General features: G+C 44.5%; 1 protein-coding gene across 1 annotated transcript in view; it reads left to right on the top strand.

The window, feature by feature from the left end:
- The window catches only part of LOC144828981 (fibrous sheath-interacting protein 2-like), an 889334-nt gene that overhangs the window by 737497 nt on the left and 136101 nt on the right, over nucleotides 1–15736 (top strand). The gene's annotated exons all lie outside the window — the stretch shown is intronic.

Raw genomic sequence — 15736 nt, 5'->3', positions numbered from 1 at the left:
GGTGTTGAGTGCGATGAGGGTGGCGGCAGAGTACGTCAGGCGGGTCGGTCGGGGTCTTCGTGGGCCAGGGGTCCTGGCGCTGGTTGCGATCCGGTCGCGGACGGGCGCAGACGGGCTTACCTTTGGCGCGCCTTCGGCCCGCTGCGCGTGACCGCTGCGCGTTCGCACGGTCGCCATATAAGGCGAAGTGCGCGGGTGGGCGGGGCAGCTGGGAGGCGGGAGCGGGGAGGGATACAGAAGGCAAAAGGGGCGGGGCTTAGCGGCGGTGGCGGGAAGCGGGGAGGGAGAGCGGGGTCGGCGAGGTAGGCGGGCAGACAGGAAGGAGAGCGCAAAAACACGGGCACAATTACAAAGAGAGACAGGCAAAAAAGGAGAAAGCACAAAGTCAAGGGAAATAATTTAAACAAACACTAAGAGCAACCGGCAGGCAGGCACGGACCGCGCCTCTCGGAGGAGGGGGCGTGGTCAGCGGCAGTGCGACAGGCAGCGAGGCAGCTAGGCAGGGCAGAGGGGCACACGCAGCAGCTGGTGGCCGTGCGGCGCGGGGGTGTCCCACAAGTGGGTCACACTCACCTGCGTCGCACGGTCGCCATATAAGGCCAAGTGCGCGGGTGGGCGGGGCAGCTGGGAGGCGGGAGCGGGGAGGGATACAGAAGGCAAAAGGGGCGGGGCTTAGCGGCGGTGGCGGGAAGCGGGGAGGGAGAGCGGGGTCGGCGAGGTAGGCGGGCAGACAGGAAGGAGAGCGCAAAAACACGGGCACAATTACAAAGAGAGACAGGCAAAAAAGGAGAAAGCACAAAGTCAAGGGAAATAATTTAAACAAACACTAAGAGCAACCGGCAGGCAGGCACGGACCGCGCCTCTCGGAGGAGGGGGCGTGGTCAGCGGCAGTGCGACAGGCAGCGAGGCAGCTAGGCAGGGCAGAGGGGCACACGCAGCAGCTGGTGGCCGTGCGGCGCGGGGGTGTCCCACAAGTGGGTCACACTCACCTGCGTCGCACGGTCGCCATATAAGGCCAAGTGCGCGGGTGGGCGGGGCAGCTGGGAGGCGGGAGCGGGGAGGGATACAGAAGGCAAAAGGGGCGGGGCTTAGCGGCGGTGGCGGGAAGCGGGGAGGGAGAGCGGGGTCGGCGAGGTAGGCGGGCAGACAGGAAGGAGAGCGCAAAAACACGGGCACAATTACAAAGAGAGACAGGCAAAAAAGGAGAAAGCACAAAGTCAAGGGAAATAATTTAAACAAACACTAAGAGCAACCGGCAGGCAGGCACGGACCGCGCCTCTCGGAGGAGGGGGCGTGGTCAGCGGCAGTACGACAGGCAGCGAGGCAGCTAGGCAGGGCAGAGGGGCACACGCAGCAGCTGGTGGCCGTGCGGCGCGGGGGTGTCCCACAAGTCAAGGAGAATTTAGATCAACTTTAATACCAAGGTGTAATAGAGAATTGCACCTCTTCCATGAATAATCCTTTGTTTCCCGTAATGAAACCCAATAATTCATATCATCGAGTTTTAGACTACAGGCATTTGAACACTTGCAGTACAAAATGCACACAGTGCCGCATTGATCAATAACATTGTGCGTGAAAAATACAAAACAACACTAGATATCTCAAATGGATTCTTTTGCCAAAATATAGCGCCTGAGAGCAGATATTTGACAGCATTCTTAGACCCAGGTTCAAAGCGTCAATTTTGTGGACTGCCTCAAGGGTATATTAGCCCTGGGTTCTTCTCAGCTAGGGTAACAGAGTTACTTTAAAGTTTTGATGAGCAGGCATTGTCCTATGCAGATGATATTTATCTGACTGATAATGATTTCTTGGGTCATTTGACCAGGGTGAGCAACATAATTTTAGGATTTGCCTCTGAGGGCTACAAATTCAACTTAAAAAAATTAAAAATAGCCCACCTCAATGTCCTATCTTTGGGATACCAGTTATCAAATGAAGGAAAAAGCCTAGCAGCTAACATTTTAGAAAAGTGCACGCTGCCCAAAACTCCAAAAACGTACTATCCATTTTGAGATTCCCAAATTTTGGCAGAACATACATTTTGGATTACGCAGAAAAAGTAAAACCATTCTACGATTTAATCCGACATGATTTTTTAATTCGACATTGGACACAGGAACACACGGATATCCTTTTTTCCCTACAAGCTGACATGATAGGTTCCAAACACTTACACACACGTGTAAATACCACAAATCTGGTTATCCGTGTAGTCGCGGGTACACTTACCTAACCTTTAATGAAGGCAAAACTGTACCCATAGCATTTAAATCTCATCTGTACACAAACGCTGAGATGCGCTTTGCATCCACTGAAAAAAATCTAACTGCAGTATAGACTGCTCTAGTGGGAGAAAGAGCACTGGCTCAGGGGAAACAAATAATTGTCGTAACTCTAGTACCGGCCTTAGAGGCTGTTACAAAAGCTAGCATTCTAAACCCAAAAGCACTGCATCCACGATGGATACAATGGGCTAATTCTGTCACTGCAACAGTTGTAGACTACAAGTCTGATTCTACATTAAAAACACAAGCATTTCTGCGGTACAAATAAGAATATCCTCTACCGAATTAAATAATACCTCTAGATAATTATGAATACATAATTTACCCTGACAGTTCTGCTCAGCCTGCCATAGGATGTAAATAGCAATACTGCGTAACTTGTGCAATTGTGAAAGGATCTATGCAGGAAGGCAAGTTCCATCCTAGCAGTACAAAGGCAAAGTCTCCAGGATACTGCACGGCACAGCTGGCAGAATTAAAAGCACTATTACTGGCTCTAATAAATCTGGATAGAGAATTCCCCACACTTATTGTGTGTGATTAATTTTACTGTGTCCAGTCTTACAATGCATATCTTCACTACTGGGGTCAGAATGGGTTTAAAGACTCAAAAGGTTGCACAATAAAGCACAAATTACTTTGGGAAGTGGCAGAACTAAAAAAACACTTGCCAAGAGCTCACATGATACACACGATGAGTCATCAACGTGATGGCATTCATGTTGACTGGAATTCATTGGCTGTGTGAACTGTTGCCGTAGCTGCAACCACTTGTTCTTGTACGAGAATAGACGGACAGATAATGGTAGCTGTCATCACTTCACGCAAAAACAGCTCAGCCGTACCAAAAGGCTTTCCACTCAAGTATTCCTTGTGACTAATCCACAAACGTTATAAGAAAACCAACCAACTGCATAGAGGAGGACACCAGCTAAAAAAACAGGTGTTTCTTTCTGGTATATATTTACCCGGAAAGCTGTGGACCAGCGAAGCGAGTCTCACCCGGCGACAGCCAGATGCCTATGGTTGCATCCGTCGAGACTTAATCAGCACGCAAGCTGGGCGCAGCCTGCGCGGTGTAGGCCTGAGGGCAAAAACGACGTTGCAGTGCCTGGCAATCATTGTGAACTGCGAGCAACAGAAGGTGTTCCGGGGCCCTCTTGGCCTGCCTGTGGTTGCTGATAGCCGGGTGCAGGCACAAAGTCTAGGGGGTGAGTTTGGCGGCGGCTGGCAGAATCCAGCTGCAGCTGCCCCAGGGGCGCGAACAACCATCATCGCTGGAGCAGTGCTGCAGTTGAACGGTGAGAGAGCCTGTGGCGGCACTAGCGGTGCTCGACACCCGAACATTGCCCCAGACTAGATCAAGTACAGAGGCTGGGAACAGAGGAGCAGGGGCAGGGCACAAATGACCCGCAACTACCAGATCCTACAGGCATCTGATACTAAGTTGTAATCTTACACAGCTCTATACTGTTCAGATCTACACTGTGATTTAGGGGTGCGCTGGGGCCCATCATAGGATACGCTGCAGTTGTTTGGAAGAGGGGTGGCTACTAGAGGCTGGGTAGGAGGCCATGAACTTCCTACTACTGGTTTCCCACCATACCTGTGGCCCCGCAGCGAGACCGTGCCGCATGTGCGCTTAGACACCAACACATTTACTGTACCATACCTCTGCCACATCCTGGTGCCTGGACTGCCAGCCTAATACAGGCGCATAATGTAAAGCCTTGCGCCCATGTGAGCAAAACCTGCCAGAAATCCACTCTGTATGAAAGCCTGCATCGGAACACCAGCAAGAAAACCATAATTACGCAAAGTGTTCTAGATTCTTCTGTTGACTCTCTCAATTAGTGCATCTGCAGCCTCAACAAGCGCTCATACACAACACCATCGCATTTGCAGGGTGTTTCCGCAAACAATCAAGATAACCCCCAAAGTGTTAGTAAGATTAAGGGTTTTCCCTCATCGTGGGCCAAGGTGGTTATCGTCCCTATATTTAAAAAAGGAGGCCGGGACGATCCCGCCTGCTATAGACCAATTTCTCTTTTAGAATCTGTGGCCAAAATATTGGGGAAAGTAATTCTGGATCGACTTACAAGATACCTCGATCAGGCTAATATCATCTCTGACCTGCAGTATGGTTTTAGGCAGGGGAAAGGGACCTTGCAGTGGCTACTTTGAATTTTGCAAAAAGATTGGGGTCTAAACCACTCCCAGCTCGATTAAAGATCTACAACGCAAAATGTATTCCGTTGGCCACGTATGGGAGTGACATTTGGGGGTACAAGGATGCAAAGGAGATCCAGGTAGCTGAGAATAACTATATGCGTAAATTCCTTGTGGTCCCCATTGCAAGACCTGTTTTTAACGTGCATGAAGAACTGGGAGCTGGATATATCTCAGAAGAGATTGCGGTTACTCCATTGCTGCGCTGGCTCAGAACTTGGGTGTCCCCAGCACCAAATCTGGGCCAGCTCATAAATGGTGACTGCTCTAGTCTGGATGGGGCCCTGTGCATCCCCTGGTTGAACTACATAAAATAACAGACTGGATGGCTTGGCCGCCTGGACCTATTCCTGAACCCAGGGGTACGGAGCAAAACTGCTATCAGAGTTTAAAAAGCAGTTTTTGGAAAAGTGGCAGATGCTTAGGGAGGAGGCAGAAGTAGTAAATCCGTCTGTGAGGAGTTTTATTATATTGAGTATGGGCCCACAGATGCTACCTTATTTAACTTATGTTAACAAAGCATATCACCGCTCTATATTGACTGGATTTTGCCTGAATCTGGTCCCTTGGCTCTTGGCATTTCCCCATGGCTACTCGAAGCCTGATTCGCTCAAACCCTGCCCCCGGCGACAATTTTTCAGACCAGGATACATTACATTTTATGTTTTTCTGCACCTTTTACGACCCTCAGCGTAGGTCTCACATTCTACCACTGTTTAAAGACAGACTGTTTGCTCAAGTGAGGCCGGCTTTGACCTATCTTCAAATGCTTCCTTCTCCCACAGTCTGCTTGGGGGTTGCAAGCTTTTTAATAGCAGCCATCAGATACAGAAAAAGCTTGCCGGCTCTAGAGTTAGTGTGCTCGGTTACTTAATGTGTACTTCACAAGACAGATCCAATATACTCTGGTCATTTATTCATTGCTTGTTTGTACCTTATATTGCTGTTCTGTTTGTATACGTATAGATGTTGGAGGAATTTGTAAACTAGGATACCTTTATTATCTGCTCTGCATAAAGCATTTTAAAAACATCATTTGTTAATGTTTTTAACATTTTATGTACCAATGTCTTGTAATGAACTGTGCTTTTATGACTCTTAGCTGTCGAATGAAGTATCTTTTGTCTTGACTTGATTATGTCAGTGAGATGGGGAAACGAGATAAAACGTAACCTAAACTGCAGTTTGAACAACAGCGAAAAGTGACAGAGATGAATGCTGAGGCTCCTGAGCGGAGCCAAGTGAACACAACTACACCAGGATCCGACACGTCGGTTGACTTCCAGTCAATGTTTGCGATGATACAATCAACCCTATCTAACATTGACAGGAAAATAGACTCTCTGACATACCGTGTTGATCGTATGTTGGAAAGATTGGACAAACATACAGAATGTATCGACATGGCAGAACGCTGAATATCAGAAGCAAAGAACTCTCACCATCAACTTGAACTGAAACAAACGAAAGCGGACAAGGCCCTGCAGAACCTGTTGGCTAAAACTGAAGATTTAGAAGCCAGGTCATGGCGCTGCAACCTACTCATTATGGTGGTGGCCGAGTTGACGCAAACAGGAAACATGGAACGATACGTCGAGACACTATTAACTACTCTCCTCGGTAGATACATCTTCTCTGACGTATTTATTGTGGAACTGACCCACAGATCTCTTGCATCACCGCCAGCGCCTGGGGCATGGGCCGCCCCATAATCGCCAAAATATTAAACTATAGAGATAGGGATGCAACGCTTCGTAAGGCCCGGGAACTAGGAACATTAAATCATGAAGGAATGACTATCTCCATCTACCCAGATTTTACATCGCAAGTGCAAGAGGCAAGAAAGAAGTTCATTGATGTGAAAAAGAAATTGAGAGAGACCAATATCTCTTATGCCATGATATACCCAGCTTGCTTGAAAATTACAGAAGATGGAAAGAGCACCATCTGCAACGATCCTAAGGAAGTTCCTAAATTCTTACAATTGAACTACCCGCACGCTCTTCAGCGTAAATCTCCGCGGGGCCTGCATGCTGAATAGGATCACACCTCAGATGTTGAATAGCAGTCCTATTTCTCGGAACTTTGCACATAGCAGACAGGAACTATGATATGCCTTGGCAGGACTCCTTTTTATTTCTCTTTACACTTTCTAGGTTGCCTAGTGTCGCTTAGAAACATGCCGGCTATGTAAGTAAGGGTGAATGGATAATTGTTGTAGATTACTATATCAAAGTGTTGCAACATTTTGGGACCCCATTGTGTAGGTAATTGATCTCCTTGTACGGGTTAAAACACGCTTATTATATGCTTTCACAATACTATGTGATTGTGTCTGGATCCCCCTGCTGTGTTATCGGTGGGGTCGTTAGCTGGCGGCTGCCGCACCCTGTGTATGTCACAACTTTTGTTTCCCTTTATCGGTTATTAACCAAAGGAAGGGTTTGGGGGGATGGACTTTTTTTTGTTAGCAGTTAAAGGGAATTGACTTTGACATAATTGGGATGGCGAAGTGGGTGGGGCAAGGAACAGGCAAGATTTTGAAACATTGATGGTCACATATCGCACTGGCATCCGATATCCATACGTACACATACGCATCACCCTCAAGTGCTATACACACGAGTAGAGTTAAGCAGACGCAAACACATGCAGCACCATACCTATTTGGAATAATTAGAGATACAAAAATCACATAGTAGGGCTAAAGCTACACCCCTGCGATTTATAACCTGGAACGTCAGAGGCCTAAACAGTCCCAGGAAGATTAAGCAAGTCATCACCTACCTTGATAGACATTATGTTGATGTAGCATTACTACAAGAAACGCATTTACTTCCACATAAAGCAGACAAATTAGGCTACAGATAGGCCGAACTTCCAGCATCAGCAACTTACTCCTCATATGCACGAGGAGTGACGACCATTATACGCAAGGGTACTCACTTTCTATTAGATCAGGCACTCACTGATTCGCAAGGAAGGTACGTCATTATCACAGGCATACTAAGAGGCACTAAAGTAGATATTATTAAAGTCTATGGTCCGACTACGGATGATCCTGACTTTTTTTATGAATCTCTTGACAAAAATACGAGACCTGCCGTCTCTGGAGCTGATATGGGGGGGAGACTTGAATGCCGCATTGGAAACTATGCAAGACAAATCTCAAAACACCACTGAACACCATAAGCGTTCACTCTCCATTATTTTAAACACCATAACAGGGTTCCGCTTGCATGACATATGGCGCATACAACACCCAACCACACTGGAAAGCACTCATTCATCGACAGTACATAACAGCTGGTCTAGGCTTGATTATTGGCTCCTCACTGACCACGCCTCCACATGGGCTAAGGACATAATGCATCTCCCCAAGACGCTATCCGACCATAAACCTGTCATATTAGCCCTACAGGTTCCGACATATACATCCCCACCATTTGTGTGGAGGTTCAATGACACTGCACTTTAAGGCCCTATCTACAAAGAAAAAAATCAATCGGCGATAGAGGATTATTTTGCAGGCAATACACGTTCAGTTGACAGTGCAGGGGAATCTGTATAAGTACGAATGCTGGCATTTTAAAAGATATCCGAACCCAATGGAAATAAACGCGATGATTGCATAAAACTACTAGAAGCTGAATATGATAAGATACATAGCGCACTCACTCTTGGTAACCTATGGGACGAGATCAATCAGTACAATGCACTAGCAGATGATGAAATAAAATATACTTCCCAATGCATGCAGCATGCAAGTTAGTTGAAGGAGGTGGGCCAGGCTTCATACTAGCACAAAAAGTGCGTACCTAACATAAACAGCACACTGTTATACAACTAAAGGATAATAGTGGACAGATACACTGTGACACCCAAGGTATACTGACCACATTTGTGGACACATACAGCGACTTTTATAAGACACAGCATACAGTGCCAGAGCCCGAAATTCTGCAATAAATTGAAGACATAGTGCTGGTACGGTTATCTGATTAACATAGTGAATACCTAGCCGAACCTATAACGGAGGAAGAAGTCCAGATCGCTATAAAATCATTGCCCAATGATAAGTCACCTGGTCCTGACGGATACACTGGGGAATTTTATAAAACGTATTCAGACTTATTGATCCCGCATCTGCTTGAGATGTATGACGAAGCTTATAACAATAAAATCCTTCCTCCAACGCTAAGGGAAGCGCTTATAGTGACGTTGCTAAATCCTGAAAAAGCAGAGTCTTATAGACCTATCTCAATAATAAATGTAGATGTTAAGATATTAGCAAAGATCATTGCCATGAGGCTGCAACCACTCTTGTCCACTATAGCCCTACCTGACCAATCAGGATTTATTCCTGATCGACCAACCACACATAATTTCTGCACCATATTCGCACTTTTACATCAACTAAATCCAGATCTACATGCTGTAGCGGTCCTACTAGATGCAGCTAAGGCCTTCGATTCCGTTGAGTGGCCCTATATGTTCATGATTTTACAAAACAGTGGTTTACCGCCGATGCTTACCAATTGGATCGCCCTTTCTGCACTAAACCCACTTGCCGCATCAAAGTAAATAGACACATATCAGAAGTAATATCAATACAACGTGGCACTAGACAGGGTTGCCCGCTGTCTCCTCTACTCTTCTCCATTGCGTTAGAGCCGCTGGCGTGCAAAATACGTCAGAAATATGCACACACGGCACTGCAGTTTCATCTGAGACCAGTAAGCATATCATTATATGCAGATGATATGGTATAATATTATAATTCCTCAAACTTGATCTACGGAATTAAATGTCCATGTGACCTATTGTACATAGGTAAAACCAAGCGAAAAATCAAAATACACATTTCTGAACATAAAAGTACTATTCCTAACTGCAACATTAACAGAAGTTTAGCTGTTCATTGGACCAAAAGCCGTCACACATTAGCACAGCTAAAATTTCAGAGATGGTTAAACCTGCACCCGGGAGAGATCTCACTAGAACTCTACTTCAGAGGGAATTTACGGGATAAGGAAGCTTAACACCCACGATCCCAAAGGGATCAATGACAACGTTGATCTAGGATGTTTTCTGTAGTTCTATTCTAGATGGAAAGCATGACAGGCTGCTTTTTTATATGTACTCATATGTTGGTTCTTTCTTCATTATCATTATTTTTTTAATGTATGTATTCACAGTCATCAGAAGCATCATGTAATTCACTATATGAATGTGATGTGTACTTTAGGAACTTTATTTGTGCCATGTTTCTTACTTTTTTCCGAGGTATTCTTTTTTTCCTTTATTTTTTTCAATTTGGGTATCTATGGTCACAGGAGTACCGCCACGTATGTGGGTATGGTGTATTCAGGTTGGAATCAGGGTTGTCGTGCGATTCGGGTCATATTAGCACAACTATTGAGTGAGTACGCTTTGGTGCACCTATCTTTCATGGTGCTTGACGTAGTGGAAGAGTGGTTAGCAGTTCGTTATTTTTTTGGGCTACATTTATAGTAAGCACGCTGTGTTTCATTGTTTACATATGGCGCTCTAAGAAGTTGTGGAGTTGTTTTTAGTCCATCATCTTCTTAGGATTTATCCCATCGCTGAGATTTGCGCATGCGTCGCGTTTCGCAAGCCGTTGAATCGGAGCAGCCCGGTCAGACGGGGAAGTCGAGGTCCTTGGGTGGAAATTCGGATAAAGGTTAGTTGTCAGTATGTGGTTTTTGCCTCGTGCCATGATCACAGGTTGTATACAAGGTTTAAGTACCTTCCCACATTTATTTTTGCAGATTGGAACACTCTGTTTACATCAGGCTGATAATACGGGGAATACACGTTCCACGGCTACAAGCTTTAAATAAGGTTAGTCCACTGCTGGTCTCAGCACTCCATGGTTTACAGTGGGATTGTTTGTTCAGCATATTACTTAGAGGATGTATTATTTTAGAACTTGGATGTATTTTTTTCACAGATTGGTACATTTTGCGTTATTGACATCAACGGAGTTTAAGGTTTGTTTGACATCTTGTTGCCAGTTTTTGTGCACTTTGTAGTCACATTGAGTTCTTAGCACAACTTCAGGAGTTTACAGATTTGGTGCACTGTGGTTAGAACAGTTTTTCCTTTAACGCAGTTGAATGCATTAGTGTGGATTGCGAGCCAGTCTTTTGGCATGCTCTTTTCGCTTGTTTGCTTTCAGTTCATTCGGGTTTCTATCTATCTTTTATCACAGTTTTCATCTACAAACTTGTTGCATCTGTATGGGTGAATTTTGAAAATCTGATGACATGATGGTTTTTTGATGCATACATTTATTAGACTGTTTTCCCATATATGGGTTCTGTTTTATGTGAGAGTATGTTGACTTTGTCTACAGACTAAGCCCCTGAAGAAGGGCCGATGGGGCCTGAAATGCATTGGGCGGTTCTCTTAAACATTGACTTTGTGATGTAAAGCAAGAAAATGTACAGAAGAAACTGATTTGTGATTCTAACAAATTAAACATATATATGTACAATGACATTTATTGATGTTGGAATAATTTGTTGTTGTGCCATTTTTATTTCATATGTTGGAAGACAACAGTAGGAGAGTTTAATGTTAGTTTGAAAAATACAATTGTTTGTAATAGGCAACAGTGCACAGAGGCCAGGTTGAAAAACTTGAATCTTGAATTATATGGTCAATGGCACATTTGGACAGGGTGCTAGCCCCTGCAGTACACCTGGTTTATTGATACAAAAATGAGTAGTATTACAAAAAATAGGAGTGCTCCTTTAGGCTTATTTTCAATTATACCTACAAGACCCTGAAGAGAACCTTTCACTACTGTTGCGAGAATATTTAAATTTGGGCATCACTTGGGCCTGCAAATTAACTGGAGTAAATCAGCGGTGGTACCGTTAACAGTGAATACAAAAGCACCACAAATGGAATTCCATCTTGTATGGCAGGAGGATCCAATTAAATATCTTGGAATTTGGATACATCGAGACTCTGAATTAGTACTTAGGTACAATTATGGCGTCGCAATAGATCACATAGAAACACAAATAAATAGATGGATCACTCTTCCGCTCTCACTGGCTGATAGAATATCATTAATAAAAATGGTGTTACTACCCAAGCTGCTATATCTCTTCATCAATATACCAATACCACCACCTGCTTCAATCTTTTAACAGGATACGCCCAAATTTCATTAGACTGATATGGGCCGGTAAACAGGCCTGAATAAGTCTCCAAACCATGTCACTCCCATATGCTGCAGGCGGTTTTTACAGTTCCTGATATCTATTTATACTATTTATGTCCTCAGGCACAAAATGCATACTCTTGGTTTCACTCAGTAAAATACCTGCCGCACCTTGCAGTAGAAGATGGTGACGCTGACCCAATACAGCTATCCAACATACTCACGCATACACGGCCTCATTTATCAATGCGGGAAATAAATACGATATGGACAACCTCACAAGCATGGCAGCGCATCAGTCAATTAGCGAAAAAACTCCCATATACACCCCGAATCTGCCGCTGGCAAACCACCCTGCGCTATCTGCCATACAAGAAAAAAATAGCATGTTGATTTTGGAACAAGTGGGTATAGCACAGATGGGCAACTTATATCCAGATGGAACCTTCATTACCCCTGATGATCTGACATATATAAGCAACCAGTCACTCTTATTTTGATTCATTTATCATAGACAGAGAGCCGCTATCAGGGAATTGTATCCAACTTATCCCATTGAACCTCCTGCCTTACAGCTGCTACAGACTTTGAGAGCCGCCTCCACTCACTCTAACATAGTTTCACGACTGTATAAACTGGTACAAGCGGAAATTGGAGATCACACCCACAGGGCTCGTGACAACTGGAATAAACTGTTAGACATCTCCCTGACGGATGAAGACTGGGCCTCTTGCTGCACACTCACTACACTGCTCACACCCAATGGCAATCTCCGCATCATCCATTTCAAATATATACATCAAGCGTACCATACTCCAGCCAAACTATATAAATATGGACTACGTGAAAACGCACATTGTAAGAGATGTGGGATTGACCAAGCAGATTTCGCACATCTTGCATGGAATTATGGTACGACAAAGAAATATTGGGAAGTTGTGATTTACCATTTAGGTATACTCGTATCATGTACACTGTCTTGCACACCACAATTTTGCTTGTTAGGCCTCAACCTACCTGTGAGGTCTGCAAAGAAGAAATTGGTTGCCATAATGTTGCTGCTCACAAAGCATAGAGTAGGGATGCATTGGTATTGCAAGCTAACCCCTAACCTAACAAGCTGGATATTAGATGCTGTCTATTCTAGAGACAATTTGTAATATACGCGGAAGGACTACCAACCTCTTCTAAGCCCTCAGATATTTGGTAGCCACTCACTGCCTATCTGCGTGAACATCGTGATCTACATAAAACAAATCATTAATCCAAATACTTGAATTTTCAATGAGAAACTGCGAACGCTCAACTGTGGGTTTTTGGGAAATGTGATGTAACTGATTCCTCATTGTAATATACTTCATGGGATTGTTACAGATGTGACCATTGTTATGTAAGATTATCAAAACCCTTAATAAACAAAATAAAATGTGACATCTGTCAGCAGATGAAGGGTTCCACCGTAGCACGTCCAGCGCAACAAACCTTTTACCTGTGTCTATTTGGACCACTGCAGCCTCTTACAAACTGATGGGGCTTACAAGTATATCTTGGTGGCAGTAGATCCATGCTCTAGATTCCTGTGCGTCGGGCCTCAGCGCTCGGCTGATGCCCGAACTGTTATAAAGGATTTGCGAGTCTTTATAGGGACATATGCAATGGGCACATTACATCCTGACCGTGGCCCTGCGTTTAGCTCTCGGGCACACAAGGAGGCCATGGAAAGTTTGGGTGTTGCATTGTGGTACTAATCTCTGTATCATCCTGAGGGAAATTCGATAGTGGAGAGCAAAAAACAGGACTTAATGCAATCCTTAACAGCAAGGGTATTAGGTTCAGATAGTAGTTGGCTCAATCACCTATATGAGGTCCAGAGGGCACTTTATAACATGCCAAGAAGTTCTCTAGGAGGCAATCCTCCTTACGAGGTCCTATTTGGCACGAGAATGTGAGAACGTTACCTCGATTGTGGCAGTACAGTGGCGGATGAAAAACAATTTGTCATCCCTAACCGTTTGGTTGTTTTATAGGAACTCAGTGAATTCCGGGCACTACAAAGCAACGGCCACGTAAAATACACCACCGCTGGGGAAGTAACATCAGTCAAGAAAGACCTGTCTGGATCTCAAAAGTCAGGGATCTGGTCAGAGAAAAGATTGCGGACAAGAAAGAATTTGGGCCGTACCAGTCCTGGCCGTCGAAGGAACAAGAACAGTACTTCTCCCGCCTCTTGCCGGTAAAAAAGAAATGAGATTCAGCTCCATTTATTTGATCAAACCACACTATGTGGCCGATACTCAATAGCAGGCCATGAAGGATCCTAGGTAGCCGCTGATATTCTCTCACTACCATACAGGAGGTTCAGACAGAAAGGCTGATACCATTTGAAAAGTCTTCTATACATAGTAATGAAGTTACTAACAATGAAATGGAACTCATTCCTATGGAAATTAAACATCAAAGCACAAATGAAACACAGATATCACTGACATCTTCATCAATATGCCTTTACTGGACATCTGCAAGTTCAACAAAATCTGCTGAGCTACCAACCTTTGAACAAACTGAATCTGGGTATTTTGTCCATTTCAACACTTTTCCACTTGTTATAAGTGAACCTGAGTCATCACCAGCTCCAGTTTCCCGCAAAAAACAACTTCATGCTTTCTACCATTGGCTGAAAAAGACATATCTAGTCTCACAATGGCTATAGCTCTGGATAGCAACTGCCATACTGTTCCTACTCTTCAGGATACGTTTAGTGACTGTCTTTTTCTTGCTCTTGAATGGACATCATCTCCCAGAAATCTCCCCAGTATCACATGTGAACTTGGTACTGAAACCACATACGTCAACTCTACATGAACAAAGATACCTGTCCTTTGTGATCATTACACCAGTTCTGGTTCCTGAAAGAATAGTTAGGGATAGGGTTTCATATGATGTATTTGGTCCCACTGAACGTTTAAAAATACCACATGTATTTAAAATGTCATTGCCTCATACCACAACAAATTACCTTCATGAACAACACTGTGCAATAGACTTCCTATCTTGGGTTAGCCAAGATCAAAGACTTGAACACACCTCGTATTCCCTTGCTTTCACACTTTGAGGGATGGCAAAATTATACAGAACACGGTGGGGGTACACTAGATGACGTCATCCATGACGTTTCATAACATTTCTCAGAACTCAATTGGAAGGGATGGCCAACAAACTAGCTGTTTTCCTATAAGTAGGGGCACGCGGCAGGGGTATCCGTGTTCACCCCTGCTGTTTGCCCTATACATCGATCCATTCTTGAGTAGAATAGAGGGTGATCAGGGCATAGTACCAATAAGGGCTGGAGATGTTATTTATCGCACACTAGCATATGCCGATGACATAGTCGTTTTAACATCTGATGTTTCATCGGCCTTCAGTACACTTAAGGATCTGGCTGAGCAATTTGGGGTGGTTTTGGATACAAGCTAAATGCATCCAAAAACCAGGTGGTTCAGAAACATGACATGCCATTATCGGAATCCCCAGTGGTGGTGGCAGCTACGTATTTAGGAGTCTGTATAACAGCGGCAGTCGAAACTATTCCGGATCTAAACATTCTTCCGGTTGTAGAGGCGGCTAACACTAAATTAGAGCGCTTAGATCATCTTCATCTTTCTCTTTATGGGCGATGCAGTGTGCTTAAAATGTTAATACTCCCTAAGTTTTTATATTTATTTAGGACTATTCCTCTAGAATTTTCTCAAAGTAGTTTGATTAAGGCTGATAGGGTTTGTTGTAGGTTCTTGTGGGGGTATAGACGGTGCAGCAGAGCAGCTAAGTTGATGTGCCTTCCACGGGATTGTGGGGGCTGGTCGGTGCCAAATTTGGTTTTATATTACTGGGCAGTGATGGCTCAGTAGTTGGGAGTACTACTACTTGGAGATAAAGCTGCAGTCCCATTATGTAATCGCCCGACTATTTTTGAGAGAGGTCTGGGTGAAGGGGTTAAGGGTATCTTGTTAGAGGTGCTGGA

This window comes from Lissotriton helveticus, chromosome 4_1 (genome assembly GCF_964261635.1).
Source record: "Lissotriton helveticus chromosome 4_1, aLisHel1.1, whole genome shotgun sequence".
Taxonomy (NCBI): domain Eukaryota; kingdom Metazoa; phylum Chordata; class Amphibia; order Caudata; family Salamandridae; genus Lissotriton; species Lissotriton helveticus.
The sequence above is the reverse complement of the archived record's forward strand: the minus strand, read 5'-3'. Positions and strand labels throughout refer to the sequence as shown.